The sequence below is a fragment of the Microtus pennsylvanicus genome, chromosome 5 (assembly GCF_037038515.1).
Source record: "Microtus pennsylvanicus isolate mMicPen1 chromosome 5, mMicPen1.hap1, whole genome shotgun sequence".
Lineage (NCBI taxonomy): Eukaryota > Metazoa > Chordata > Mammalia > Rodentia > Cricetidae > Microtus > Microtus pennsylvanicus.
In genome coordinates this window covers 25622625-25636752 of record NC_134583.1, presented here as the reverse complement: position 1 = coordinate 25636752, position 14128 = coordinate 25622625, and the positions used below count along the sequence as shown (strand labels likewise).

The following is a 14128-nucleotide window of genomic DNA, read 5'->3' as shown; positions in this document are numbered from 1 at the left end:
CTGTGAATCAGTGCTTGAGGGTAGGAAAGGCTAACACGAAAACTGAACATCTCCCTGGGAGGAAAGTCCATGATAGACACTTGAGATCAGGGTGGGGGATGTCATTATTATTTTTTTTTTGAGTTGTGTTTGTGTGTTGGAGGGGGTAGGATCTGTCAGAGGATCCTGATAAAGATGGTCTTCCAACCATTTTTAGTGGGTGGCAGGAGCCAATCAACAAGCAGAACTTCTCCCCTGGGAGTTGGTCTTACCATAGTCTTCTTCCCAACGTTCTGTTCGGAGCCAATCCTTAGCTGGACTTCAACAACTATGACCACATATGCGTCCTTACCAATTCTCTTCTCTTCCAATGCTGAAGCTCATAGTCTTCACTCTATTTGATTGACTTAGAGTTCTCTATTCTCTAGCACTGAACATGGAGTTGGAATCTTGGGGATTACATGGCTTCTCTTCTTTGCCAAAGAGTTTTGAATATGAGCCAGCCATCAAAAACACACACTGGGATTAGTTTACCGGCAGACAGACATAGAACTAAAAGACTAATGAGGAGCAATAAGGTGCTGGGAACAACACATTCTGATAAGAGCTAATGATGATCATACAATGCCTTAGTCTTTTACAACAAGAGCGGGAGGTTAGGTTTGAGTGGCTTCCTACGGCTGCTTCCCCCTAAAGTGCTTTTGCATTCTTTATTTACAACATCCCAGCCAGGGGAAATGAGAAAAGTACATTCTAATTCCCTAGAAAGTTGGAGGCGGAGTGCCTAACACCAGATCCAGCACGCGTTCTTGGTTCTCAGTTCTATACTCTTATCTCCAGGAGACAAAGTCCCTGTGGTCCGTATAGCATAGTACTGACCACTCAGAATGGCAGCTGGCCAGATCTCATGCAGTGCTAAGCACCATCACACAGGCTCTTCTGGCTGGACTAGGTGCCTATGAATTATAGGATGAGGACGGATTAATTAAATACCTGGGGCATTTAGGCTTCTCTCTCTCTCTCTCTCTCTCTCTCTCTCTGTCTCTGTCTCTCTCTCTCTCTCTCTCTCTCTCTCTCTCTCTCTCTCTCTCTCTCTCCTCAGAATACAAAAGTCCATCAAGCCACTAACTCCCTTATTGCTAAAAAATGTAAAAGCTAATAGCTCTTAAAATTAATTTTATTGTGAATCTCATTAAAAGACGCCAGGACTAAATTACTTGGTTTGTAAATAGATTTGCGTAAAGAGCTAAGTGCATTTTAGATGCTGGTATCCGCTGATGCTAAACAAGGGACTGAGACATCATGCAAGAACAAATAGGAAGGAAACCGGAAGTGGAAATTTGGGAGCTTATGATAGTGCTGACAGTTTTTCAGAAATATTTATCCACTTTTTAAATTGGAAACAACTGCCCCGGGGCTGGAGAGATGGTTCAGCGATGAAGAGTATTTACTGCTCATGTAGGGGACCTGGGTTCAGGTCCCAGCAGCAGGATCAGAAGGCTCACACCACTGTAATTCTAGCTCCAGGGAACCCAGTTCCCCTTTCTGATCTCCCTGAGCACCTGAACACACATGTATATATATACACACACACACACACATATACATTAATAAAAACAAAACTAATCTTTTCAAGTTAACCTGCCTTTCATTTCCAAATATGGGTGGTATTGTTTGCTTTAGCATCAGCCCCGAGATACAATTCTATCTAAACGCCCCTCTTTGCACTTGGGTAGTAGTAGCCAAAAGGGCTTTCAAACACATTTGCCTCACAGAGATCACAATGTCTCCAAACCTTCGATAACAAGGTGAGACTCCCGAGGAACTCAAGAACAAAAGCACAAAGTGAAGATGAATTCCCACGTTGTTATTTTTCTTTAAGATTTTCACATACGCTACGGCACACACAAGAACCGGGACACATTGACGCCCTTGAAGACCTTGCAAAGTCTTCAAGCTACATGTTTTAGTAAGGCACCTGCACAAAGTCTTTCCTTTTTACTGTAAAACCACATAGAAAATTCTTGGCCGATGGCTAATTTCTCTGAAGCTCTCTCAGTGAAGCGACAGCAGTTTGACCTTTCTGCCTAATTATTCTGGGCACGGCTTCTCCGAAAGTCCACCCTTCCCTTGCAATTATCAAGTACTCTTGTGAAATTTGAGCAGATAAATGAGGTCAAATTGGACATTCCTGAGAGAAGAAATATGAAATCGAGTATATTTGTCACTGAAACTAGGAACATGGGATGAGCCACACGGACCAAACGGTTCTTTTGTAAGCAGAGTTGGTACTCCCTGAAATAATGTTCTAGCCCGTCACGAGGCAGTGCCTCTTTTCAGAAAGTGACTTCCTGAAACTGTGTACGGAGGGATACATTCCTTCTGAACTGGAGTGTGCCAGTCAGAATTCTCCGACAATAAGGAACCCTGATTAAAAACACTGGGTCTGGTACTAAGCTGTGTGCCTGGCTTGTTTCTCTATAGAAAACATGCTGCAAGAATCAGGTCACTTTTTTTGTAGTGAGTGGTGACATTGTCATCTTAAACAAGTGACAGACCCCAGTGTAGGTCATTTTCACATCAGATGGAAAGAGTCTGCTTGTCTCGTGTGCCTTCAGGGTTTAGGAGGAGACATGATCACGGGAGTAGCGGTCCTGAGATGCTTTCTGAGAAACACCACAGCACAGGAATCTGTTCTAACGACTTCTGGCTCCAAGCACAGAAGCAGACTATTGTTGCATGACCTGATTTCATTTCAGTGATTGTCCTGGCAAAGAATGACATCATCTCATTCTTTTTCTCCTGATGGTCACTTGTGAATGTCTCACAGCCCCAGTCCTCAACATAATTGGACTGCATTCTCTCAACAGGGAAATATGCTCTTCCTGTTAACTTCCTGTCAGAATGTATCATTACAGCAAGGGCAGACAGGCTTTCCTTGGCCGGGCAGAGTTCCTGTAGCTGGCCTCCTCCTTCTGTAAAACAAAGCGCTGTTCTATTGGTAGCCAGAGCTGCTGAGCCTTGTTGAATGATGGGACAGGTTTTGATTAAATGAGAATAGAAGTTGTGTCAGCTAGCGATGGCACAACCCAATGGAACCAGATTTCTCTTCCCATTGGTATCTACTATCTTCTTTGGATGCAAACTCACCAGGCTTCAAGTGGAGTCCAGTGTAGAGAGATCCACCTTCAGAGGGTTGCATCCTCAGCCCCACAAACAAAACCCAGTCAACCCTGCAAGCTCACTGGATGTACTGCCTAAAGGGACCTGCTTAAAGTCTACATATATGTACACAAATATGGGTGACTTTTCCTTTCTTAGATTTTCTCATAGATTTTTATTGAAGTCACATGTCAAAGTCTTTTAGCCTCCAAAGGGTGAAAGGACAATGGAGCATTGGAATACAGCCACATAGACTTCCTATCCACTGTGCTTCTGGAATGTTGTGTCTTCTGGGGAAAAAGCAAAAGCAATATATGTGTCCCGGCTCAGGTAAGAGAATTATGCCCAAGTCAAGTAGAACTAAGAAGGCAATGCACAAACTGTAAGCTGTTTGCTACCAAAAGAAGGACCATTAGAATAAAGTTCTCCATCTTGCCTGTGTGCAGTTCTATGCGATGCTGAACACTACGGTGTAGAGTTGCTGCTTTTGGAGGAAGCTAAAGTGCTCGGGCAGGAATTAGTCCCCAGCAGGGTAACATCTAAAAACAAAGAGTTAAAACTAAGCAGCCACACAGCAGCAATTTTCTGTTATTATCCCAAATGTATATTCACACAGAGAAGACTGATGTATTTGAGTTGTGGGTAATTTTTTTGTTTTCTTTTAATGCTTTTTAAAATTTCATGGCAGCTATTATGCTGTCTTACAATTAACGCACACTTTTAAATAATATTAGCATTCTGCTGCCTCCTTTAATGAGAAAGAGTCTTCATAAAACAAGAGCGTGTATACATTGGCATGAATTTGGAGAAGCATTAAGTGCTTACTGGATACTAAGAGGAATGATTTTAACAGTGTTTACAGTCTGCATCAATTTCAGGCTCTTTGAAAAGATATGGTTTAATAGTATAGTTGATGAGAAATTGTAAAGTCACTTAAATTTAAATTAATATATTATATGTGACTTTAAATATTGTACAGAATAAAGTATCACAAGCACAGAGCTGTCTGTGTTAGGCATACTTGTAAGGATAGGGTTGGGGGAGGGATGGAGAAATGGCTCAGTGGTTAAGCAGTTACTGCTCTTCCAGCAGACCTAGGTTTGATTCTCAGCATCCATATGATGGGTCAAAACTGTCTAACTGCAGTTCCAAGGGAGTCTATACCCTCTGGCCTCCAGGTACCCATGTGGTACCCTTTGTCTCTTTCTGTCTCTCTGTATCTGTGTCTTTGTCTCTCTGTCTCTGACTCTCTCTCTTACACACACACACACACACACATACACACATAAACAATTTGAAAACATGTCCTACCATGGTAACGAAGTGTTTCATCTCGATTAAGGTACTTATTGCCAAGACTGACAACCTGAGTTTGATGTCCAGGACCCATGTGGTAATAGGAAAGAACTGAGTCCTAAATGCACACACACACACACACACACACAGAGTAAATATAGAAAATATATTTTTGATTTCCACTCCAGTTAGGTGTCGTCAAGACTGGGGATGTAGCATTTATGTGCACAAAGCCCTGGGTTCAATCCTCGGAGTTTCTAATAGGGCTTAGAGGAACCCTCCTAAAATCCCAACACTTCGGAGGTGTACGCAGACAGGAGGGTCAGAAATGCAAGGTCATCCTTGGCTACACAGTGAGTTCCATGCCAGCCTGCGCTATGGGAGACACAAAGTCTTAATTTCCTTATAAACAGCCAAGCCCTTTTTGTAAGTTAACACACCTAGGTGAACCAAACCTTGTCCATCAGTGCCATGTCAGAGCCCAGAAGGGACAGTATCAGCCATTTCTATTTGGGCAGGCATATTTCTAGCTGGAAACTGTGCTCAGTGGATGTCAATAATCTGTTCCCACATGTAAACACTTTCTATGTGAACACTGAGAAGTTCCCAAGTGTCCTGAGACAGACTTTTCAGGGTTCTTTTGGTGACTTTCACATGACAACCTATCTGACACACCCACATGGCATCCATAAACACCCTATTATTCTCTTTTTTCTCTTACACACACGCACACACACACAATAGCAATTTGAAAAAAATTTCTAATTTTTCCAAGATGGCTCAGCACTTAAGGGGATGTGCTGCTCTTGCAGATGACCTGGATTTGATTCTCAGCTCACACATAGTGGCTCAAAATTGCCTGTAACTCCAGTTTCAGGGAACACAACCCCTCTTCTGGTCTCTGTGGGTACCAGGCATGCAGGCAAAATACTCACATACATAAAATAAAAATAGATGAATTTAAAAAAAGTCAGTCTTCTGGCAATCCAACTGTAATGCTTTAAATGTGAAATGGCCTTCACAGGCCCAGTGTTTAAACACTCGGTCCTCAGATTCTGACACTGTCTGCAAGACGGTCTAGCAGTTAACATAGGCCTTGAAGGTGACATCTAATTCGGTTTCCACACAAACTCTCTTCCTGAACTGCCAAGATGTGAACAAGTTATTCTGTGAGATCTCGCCCCACAGAGGATGAAGCTGTTGCAGCCACCGATCCCAACCATGCTAACCTGAAACTGTGAGTCAAGACAACCTGCCTTCCCTTAGGTTGTTCCTGTCAAGAGTGCTGTTGTATGACAAGCCAGACAACTAACACACCCGATCCGCAGGAGCTGGAGGCTTGCTGACCGTGTCTCTCAGTTCTGTTGTTTGTGTTATGTATCTTGGAGAAAATACCAACTTCTAGAACCAGAGAAGCAGATTTGTTTAGTTAGTGATGCTGGAGAATGAACTGGAACCTCGCTCATGCTTGAAATGTGGTCTAGCACTGAGCTACATCCCTAGTCCAAGAGGGTAGTGTGTGTGTGTGTGTATTTGTGTGTGTATGTGTGTGTGCAAGCGTGCACATGCATATACATTTATTTAACCTTAATAGCTATTAGGGGCATGAACATACTTCAGGTGTGGAACGACTTTGGGAGTGTCCTCTTTTTTTCACATTTACATGGTTTGGGAAATCATACTCAGGTATCAGGTCTCAAAAGCAAACACTTATAGGCTGAGATACCTCCCTATTCTCAACAGGTAGCTCTTGATGAATATTAAGCAAAAGAACACTATCCACGACAGCATGAATAGAGAAGCAAAGGAAATGCCACAGGCCACCATTCTGAGGCCTCAGTAGTCAGTAAAATGGTGCCAAGTGTCCAGATCCATTCTAAAAGGAAGCGTTTCTTTCTACTAAACTCCCTGAACGAGAGGCTCATGAATGCAGACGTGGTTGGGAGGGACAGCCATTCAGACCAGAAATTTGGATTTTCCTGTTCAAATATGAAAAAAGGAGATTGATTGAAAGCAACTCTACAGGGAGCCTGCAGGTTGTTAAGAAATGCAAGTCCTTCATGTTAAAGCTGAACAGTAAAACAGAAAACAGCCTACTTCCTCACAAAAAGACTAATGCTGGAAACTGAAAAGGGTGGAACGCCTTAAGGGGAAAATTTCTCATGAAAAAGAAGCAAGTGTGACATGAAAGGTGACTGGTCAGATAAAAAAAAGAACCAAATTCCAGAAAAGAGGCCATTTCCTAGCATGGACCACCCGAAGATACTATGAGGTAGCTGGAAAGCAGCAGGCGATGCTGAGATTTCCAACGTTAGTTTCTGTAATTCTGAACATTATCTTCCATTGTTAATTCTCAGGGAAATCATTCTCAAGGCCAATCTTGGTCCCTAAGAACCTGACGTGCAGGCCTTGAGGGTCACAAAGAGATGCTTGGCAAACTGACTGGAGAAACGGAGAACTCTAGAGAGGTTGTGGTTTCATTTCCAGAACTTTCTCCTACCTGTATAGCTTGGGAATGTTTTCCTCCCCTGTTTGCAGGAAGATTTGTTTTGCTAGAGGCTGGGTGTTGCTGGGTAGCCCAGGCTGACTTCCCACTCTCAATCCTCCTTCCTCATCTTTCAAATCATAGGATTGCAGGCATGTGCCACCTCGCCCAGCTGCTGACGGCTTTGACATAGGAAGGCTCCTTTTCAAAAATCTCCCTTCCCTATGGATTCCACACACAGATAACTAGTAGAGTGACCTGCCATAGCGATATCCCGCCCCAACAGCTCCCAGACAGAGAAAGCCTGCTGGAAAGTCTCTAGGATGGAATACTGAGACAGGGGAGTCACCCTGGGTGCCCAGACACTCTGGCCATGCCTCTCTTCACTTGTCATGCACAGGAACTGAATAGAACACCCTCCGAAGACAGACTTGAAATCCAGACAGAGCAGAAGAGAAGATTTCGCTTTGTTTTATTTCCCTGTGTGAGATTCATGAGCTTTCTGGTGGCTAGGGGACTGTTTCCAAGACAACCTGAACCAATGCGAGTCTTTGAAGGAAAACCAAGCAAAGGCTGATGGATGTTGAAGAGGAAAAAAAATCAGAGACCGAAAGAACTCCACAGTTTCTACTGTGGGAACTCAGCAGTTTCTACTGCATATGCTTAAACTGGGGTTGAACTGGACACTTGAGGGATAACTCCTTGGAGTGAATTCAACTCCGGGATGTGTTTTGGGGACCAATGTCTAGTTGCTGTGGCAGGTCTCCACAGTTCTTCCCATTCCCATGACATTCTAGGTGCTAACACTTATCTTCCTAGGCCAGAAAATGTGAAGACAATCTGTGAACAGGATGGATGACATCTCTCCATTTCCGACATTGCAGTACACCGGAGTGACTGAGGGGCTGGCCCGCCGTGCATTTCTTGACTCTTGTGAGGCAGAACTCACTTTTGAACAAGCAGATCATGTTAAGTCATGTGACTCTTTAGAGTCCTATTTTTTTGTGGCATTCCTTAGGACTCATGTTATGGCCTGACTGCCAAATCCAAGGCCTCTTTTGGCTCTCCCTGCCAAGATGAACAAAGGCATAGGAAGGTGTAGGACCATGGACTCGGGTTCCCGTTAGCTACCAAACTTCCCCGTCTACACACCGCTCAGTTGGTCCCACTTCAATTAGTTAAGAGAGAAAACTCAGATGCATACCTTTGAAGCTTCCCTGCAATGAGTCTGCCTTGAAGAACCTTCATGTCATTTGCCAGATTCACCTTCTCCAGCTGATGGCAGCTGGCCCTCAGCACCTGGGATGGAGAACAAAGGTGTTAGCCACGGCATTTCTGTCAGCAATGTCTCCCATCTCTCAGATGTCACGCTCTCACAGCCTCAAAAGGAGAATACCACGAGGAGTAATCTTCTGACAAGCACACATTAATTCTTTGAAGCACACCGGGTAATTCAGCCCTTTTTGAGAAGCTTCCATTTTGCCTTTCTTTAAGGGAATGGCTTCCCATTAATACCATTTCATATTATTCTTCGTTTGAATTTCATAGATCCAATAAAGGAGAATTCCTTTTCATAAAGATTTCCAGTGGGTTTCACATTTAAAAGTTGAGGGACGTCTAATTTCAGGTTGCGGGATCTATTCTTAAGGGAAACACGCAGAATCCTAGGATATTTCCAAAATTGTTATTTGATTAGTAGCAGAGGAAGCCTTCACAAGAGGCTCAGTTTGTTTCCGTTCTGCATTTACAACAGGTGAAAATGTGTCCCAAGCAAATGCAGCACTCGTGTCCATGCATTATTTCATGAAGCCTAGCATACCACATTTTAACAAGTACACGGGGGAGGGGCTGGGTAAATGTGTGTACAGTATATAAGTTAGATGAGGAAATAGCAGGATAGAATAGAAAATCACACACCATCTAACAATTCACTATTTCCTTTCCCTTTTAGTTCTTTCTCATGGAAACAACAGTGTTTAAGAGTGATCGTATGTAAAACTTCAAGCTTTCTTACCTCTCCTTGGGTGAGAGCAACTGTATGTTATCTACACAGAGGGACCCCAGAGGCCATGGCTGCAGCTTGTTTGCCCCCACAGACCTGTAATCTCTTGTTCTGGACTGGCTTTGGAGTTCATGTTAAATGTGGGCAGTTCTAGGAGCCACCCTTGGGGCCCTAAGCATCTCACATATGCTGAGGTTTCTGCGGTAGGGCCTCTGGTACCGGCAGGTTTCTGTGCCACCTTCTTCTTGCTACCCCATCCTCACTGTTTCTCTTCACCTTCAGAGAGTGGCTGAACTCCTGATGCCACTCTCTGATCTGGTACGCCCGTGCATGAGGCCTTAGAGGACCCCTTCTGCTTCTCATCCTGAAACTTGGTAAGTTCTAGAACTTTCACATAGATGATTATATATACATGTATACATATCTATTCCTTGAGAGTTTCTGGAGGAGAAACGTACAGACGAGAAGCTGGGTGCAGCATGGCTCAGTAGGAGAGAGTGTGTGCGCAGCATGAGTAAGGCCCTAGGCTCAATCTCCAGCTTCACTAACAAAAGCACCCTGCATTTGACTGTGATGCAGGATGCTCTCTCTGTCTGTGGTCAGGTTGGCATAGTCTAGCATCAAGGTAACACTACCTGTTTCTGGACATTGCTATGGACATGCTGCTAAGGGAAGATGGTGTACTTTCAGGAGACACCATTGCAGGTTATGTGAACTTGAGTGTGTTACTTAGTCTCTACCTCAGTACACTCTTTTGAAAAACAGGCCTTTGAAGTATGGGTACTTTCTGCATCTAATAAGAGGGTTGTATTCTCTTGAAAAACAACAAGGCATTTCTCCCACAAGACATTATTTCTTGGGCTAGTTTGAACAATTAATTCTAGGTTGCCAAGAGATCTTACTTTTCCACACTTGTTTCTACATACACCTTTGTCCACGGTTGAGCAAAAACATATGCAAAGGTTTTTCTAAGCCGTATCAGCACAGACTTTGATTACGTATGCCGAAAATGACAGCTTAGCAATTTGTTACAGGGAGTTGAAAAGAGAATGAGATAGCCTGAGTCCATGCCTGCTACACGCACACCCAGAGTCAAACTTGCGCCCCTACACTGTAGGAAGACCGGCACAGTTCTCAGTGACATCATCTATACCAGAAAATGTATTTCACAGATATTTTTGCAGGTATGCCAAATTCATAACTGTTACTATAACTAGGCACAGCACTAAATACACAACAGAAATTCATTAAACTATTTTTTGGTTATGCAGAGATGGCTTAAAGGTTAAGAAAACTGTCTGTACTGTCAGGGAAGCGATCAGTTTCAAGCAATCACATTGTAGCTCATAACCCTCTGTAACTCCGATTCCAAGGGCTCTGATTCCCTCTTCTGACCTTTGTGGCCTCCAGCATGCATACAGTATAAATATATAGATGCAGGCAAAACACTCATAAACATAAATTAAAATAAATATTAAAATTAATCTAGAAACCTAATTAATTCCTGATAAAAATAAATTTATTTCGTAGAGTCATTAAATCAGCACCATCTGGCAAGTAGAATTAATATTATTTATTATTGTTCATTTATGGTTGTTAACATTTAATTATAGTTACTTTAAATTTCAATGATATATATACAGTGATTTGGTTCATCTTACCTGAAAATTCTGTACCCTCATATTGAACCAACTAAGGATCAAAAATATTTCAAAAATAAATATCCTGTGTACATAATATACATGGACTATCTTCATGGTCATTTATTCCCTAGGTATTAGGTATTATTAGACCAATTATATTAGATAGATATAATAGCTATCTGCATAACATCTGCATTGGATTTGTGTTACAATCAGCCTAGTAATTTAAGATGTACAGAAACGTATGTATGCATTACATATGAACACTATGCGTACTCTTTTATATAAGGGACTTGTGGATTCAGACTTATATTCATAGTGTGTGTATGTGTCCCACAACCAAACACCAGGGATAGACACCCAAGGAATAACTGTAGTGCTCCATGAGTAGAAACATCTACCTAGTCTTGCTAGTATATATGCCGGTAGCATTTTCTTATTGTTTTGTTGTTTTTGAGTTTTGTATATTTTTCCATTCTCATCCATTCTTTTGTTTTCTAAAGACAGAGTCGCACTGTGCAGTTCTGGTTGTCCTGGAATTACACTACCGTAGTTCAGACCTGAATTTGATCTAGTTCTCCTACCTCTGCTTCCAGAGTGTTGAGGTACAGGCATGAATCACCATGCAGTGTTTATCATGGTTTTGTTGACAGGTTTTGAGACAGGGTCTCATTCTGTCCTTAAGCATGGCCAGAACTCACTATTCAAACCAGGTTAGGCCTGAACTCCTATCAACCCTCCTTCCTTAGTTGCCTCGATGCTGAGACTATAGACACGAACCATCCGCACCCCATCTTTGATCATTTTATTTGATAGCATAAAGGTAGGCCAAGGTTCTAAATCCAGTTATTTGGTCAGGGTAATATATGACTAAAGATCCCCTTAGTCCCACTTCCTCAGGCTGTTCAATTGCTGTGACAGGACACCATGACCAAGGTGTTCCTAGTAAAGGAACGCCTTTATTAGGTTACAGTTCCAGTCCATGTTGGCCAAGCAAAGGCAGAGCAGCAGCAACAGCTAAGAACCCACATCCTATCCACATGGAGGAGATGCTGGGAAATGAGACTATTTAAACATCAGCATGGTCACCAGTGACACACCTCCTCTACTAAAGCCACACCTCCAAACAGTTCTATGAACTAAGCATTCAGACAGATGAGCCTATTTGGGCCATTTATTCAAATCACTGGGGCATCTTCTTCCAGTTTTCACGCCTGCTCTTTCTGGCCTAGAAATGTCTATTCTTCTCTGTTCCCCACGTTAGCACCGTAAGTACCTTCTCGCAGCAGCACAGGTCCCACTTTTGACAACCCTTCTTTTCACTCATTGCTCTCAGCAGTTTGACCTGAGATGCCAAACAGCACTCCCTGTGCCATCTGTTATTGTCGCTGGGGCCTCTGATGGCCCTGTGTCTCCAGTCAGGTTTGAAGATCATTCGTGGAGGGCAATGGCACAGGCTTCATCTTCATCTGACCCTCTTGCCGCAATGTAACGCTGGTAACTGCCAGGCAGCTGCTGATCACCACCATGAAATGCAGCCAGGCAGTCGGGGTACGAATTCCATATTGATCTTTGGCTTGATTTAGGGTTTGTTCAGATTTAGTTTAAAAGTTACCTAATTTTAGTGGTATTAAAGACTGTAAAATTAGTGGCTGGAGAGATGGCTCAGCAGTTAAGAGCACTGGCTGCTTTTGCAGAAGATCTGGATTCAATTCTCAGCACCCACATGGTAGCTCAAAACTGCCCATAACTAGAGTTCCAGGGGATCCGGTGTTATTTCCTGGCCATACATGCAGGCAAAACCCTCATATACAGAAGATACAAACAAACCCATCTTTGAAAAACAGGTAAAGCTAAGAATTAATTCTTCATCCACAGTGAAACCAGACCAGGAAGTAGATAGTCTTACTCCAAGTCATCTGTCCCTTTCTCTTTGCCAAGCAATGAGTTTGGCACAAAATTCAGGAGGAGTGTTGCGTGAGGTGTGTGAGAGCGAGTGTGTGTGTGTGTGTGTGTTCAGGGTCTGTTTTTCTGTCCTTAGAATGAAGCGATGAGGTGAGACTGGAAGACCTCTGCCATCTCAGTCCAGAGTCTGATGAAGTTGCCCCCCACTGACCAGTGCTGGACTCTTGCCTATTGGTAACCTGCAGTGAAGTAGAGCTAGGTTTCCTAGCTGCACCTGCCAAGTTTGGATTAACTTTTTGGGCCACCAAGTTTCTGTGTTTGGTGCTTACCAGTCCCTGCTAGAGAACTAGGGTGAATGAAGTCCGCTCTTTTCTTGCCCCATGTCTCAGATGTTCAGAAAAAGAGCTGCATTTCTTGACTTTCCAACTTCACCAACTCGTTAGATTTTTCTGCAGAGGAATTGTCATGAAAACCCCACGCCTTGGTGGAAAGCATTAGCACTGTTCATGGTTAGTGTAATGTTGTGATGGTGACAGATAGTTTGTACGGGACCTGGAGAGATGGCTCAGCGGTTAAGATAACCGGCTGCTCTTCCAGAGGTCCTGAGTTCAATTCCCAGCAACCACATGGTGGCTCACAGCCGTCTATAATGGGATCTGATGCCACTTCTGGCCTGCGGGTATAGATGCAAAGCACTTATCCGTAAAATATAACTTAAAAAAAAGAAGAAGAAAGAAACACACATAGGGTTAAGAATTCATTCTTATGCAGACAGATTTCCTTGACCTATACCCCTGTAGTGCTTGCTGTTGAAACACATTCTGCCTTGGCTCCTTTGGCCCTGGAAAAATAGTTCTAAACTGCTTTTCCTAAAGGAGGATCAAAAGGTCCAAACTGTCCTCAATAGAAAATTGCACCAAGTCACATGAATCTTGGCATGGTGAATGGTGCATGCGTATGAGATTGTTAGTTCACATGCAAAGACAAGAGACCAGAAAACATGGGAAGTTCTGAAGCCAGAAGTGAGAGCCAGGGAGCTTCCAGCTTTCCATAGAGCCTAGAAGTAAGCAAAGACCAGGATCCTCGGCACTCAGGCGTCTGGGACCATCTACTCAAGCAGCCTGGATGAAAGAAACCCTTGTCAGCAAACCCCGAGAAATCATGGAGGTGCTGCAATAGCTTAGGAAGGCCCTGCTGCCCGCCTGCTTAGCCTCCAATGGAACGATCGGCACCACATACAGTCGGCACCACACACGGTCGGCACCACACACGGAACTGAATTTTCTTCCCACTGTTTTTGTGCTTTTGGCAATCGCCAACGTTCTCTCTCCCCCTTCCCTGCTTCTTCACCCCCCCCACTCTTTTCTTCATTATAGGAAGAGGTAACACAGGGCTTTAATCCACAGCCCAGTATCACTTGGAATTTACTATGCAGCTCAGAATGGCTGTGGGCTCGTAGAAATTCTCCTGCCTTAACCTTTCAAGTGCCGAAATTAGAGCCGTAAACCACCATGCCCAGCTTCCATCTCTCTTGCTGTTCTCCATTCCTTCTTCCCACTTTTCTTTACTTCAGGGGCACGTAGCAAGTTTTAGTTCTGTAACCCAGGCTTGCCTGGAACTCACTAGTTAAACTCATGGCAATCATCCTGCCTTTCT

General features: G+C 43.4%; 1 protein-coding gene across 3 annotated transcripts in view; it reads right to left on the bottom strand.

Annotated features, from left to right (window-relative positions):
- Positions 1 to 14128, bottom strand: part of Sulf1 (sulfatase 1) — a 164972-nt gene that overhangs the window by 114459 nt on the left and 36385 nt on the right. For all 3 annotated transcript variants that reach the window (XM_075971381.1, XM_075971384.1, XM_075971382.1), the window contains exon 2: positions 8127 to 8221. The gene's annotated coding sequence lies outside the window, so the exon portion shown is untranslated. The remainder of the gene's footprint in view (positions 1 to 8126; positions 8222 to 14128) is intronic.